The 1,459-nt window shown below is 45.4% G+C and overlaps 1 long non-coding RNA gene across 1 annotated transcript in view; it reads right to left on the bottom strand.

Moving 5' to 3' along the window:
- Positions 1–1,459, bottom strand: part of LOC111726423 — a 23,294-nt gene that overhangs the window by 895 nt on the left and 20,940 nt on the right. The window lies entirely within an intron of this gene.

The raw sequence follows: 1,459 nt of genomic DNA, 5'->3' as shown, positions 1-1,459 counted from the left end.
CCCAAAATATATTTATTTCTTTGACATGTTCTGGGATGGCTGGCAGAGAGCCAGCAAACACAGTGGCCTTACAAAGGGAAAAACTTATGTGCATTTAAAAAATCTACATTAATGGGTGGTGCTTGTGGCTCAGTGAGTAGGACACCAGCCCCAGATACCAAAGGTGGAGGGTTCAAACCCGGTCCCAGCCAAACTGCAACAAAAAATAGCTGGGTGTTGTAGTGGGCAGCTATAGTCCCAGCTACTTGGGAGGCTGAGGCAAGACAATCACCTAAACCCAAGAGCTGGAGGTTGCTGTGAGCTGTGATGCCACAGCACTCTACCGAGGGTGATGAAGTAAGACTCTGTCTATAAAAAAATAAAAATCTACATTAATGCAGTGAGCACTTCCCTGCTCCAGATCTAAGAAATACAAAGTGATAGTCTGATGCCTTTAAAAGTGTGAAAAGAGGCGTTTACCATCTAATCTCTCTGAGAACAGCTACCTGGAGGGTTTCTGTAGTTAGAAGTCTCCTGTTCTCTCCTTCCTACAAACTGCTTTGTCCCTAAAACTGGATTTACCACCTTAACCTGTCCGGGCTCATGTTTGGAGCCTGAATATTTTCTGCAAACTCAAGATGGTATTTAAGCGTCTGCACTCCACTGAAGGCTTGGGTCTTCATTGTGAATGCTCCTGTGTATACATATTAAATAAATTTGTATAGTTTTCTCCTTTTTTTTTTTTTTTTTTGAGACACAGTCTCACTCTGTTGCCCAGGCTAGAGTGCCGTGGCATCACTATAGCTCACAGCAACCTCAAACTCTTTGGCTCAAAGCAATACTCCTGCTTCAGCCTCCTGAGTAGCTTGGACTACAGGTGCCCATCATGGCACTGAGCTATTTTTGTTTGTTGGTTCGTTTGCAGGTTGGCCAGGGCTGGATTTGAGCCTACCACCCTCGGTATATGGGGCTGGCAACCTACTCACTGAGCCACAGGCACAGCCCTATACTGAGCTCTGTTTGAAGATTTTCCTTGTAAAAATGATTCTCCCTGGGTCCTTTTTTTTTTTTAAAGACAGAATCTCACTTTGTCACCCTGATAGAGTGCCATGGTGTCATAGCTCACAGCAACCTCAAACTCTTGAGCTCAAGTGATCCTCCTGCCTCAGCCTCCTGAGGAGCTGGGACTACAGGCACTCACTGCAATGTCTGGCTATTTTTTGGAAATGGAGTTTCGCTATTGCTCAGCCTGGTTTTGAACCTCTGAGCTCAGGCTACCCGCCCCTCTCAGCCTCCCAAGTGCTGGTATTACAGGCATATGCCCACCCTGCAACCCTGGGTCCTTTTTTAAAAGAACAAATGTTAGGCTATAATTAGGTTATAGCTTTTCTTTTTTTTTTTTTTTTTTTTTTGAGACAGAGCCTCAAGCTGTCCCCCTGGGCAGAGTGCCGTGGCATTACAGCTCACAGCAACCTCCAAC

This window comes from Otolemur garnettii, unplaced genomic scaffold (genome assembly GCF_000181295.1).
Source record: "Otolemur garnettii isolate 467f Iridium unplaced genomic scaffold, OtoGar3 scaffold00065, whole genome shotgun sequence".
Taxonomy (NCBI): domain Eukaryota; kingdom Metazoa; phylum Chordata; class Mammalia; order Primates; family Galagidae; genus Otolemur; species Otolemur garnettii.
Note: the sequence above shows the minus strand (reverse complement) of the source record. Positions and strands in the feature narration are given on the sequence as shown.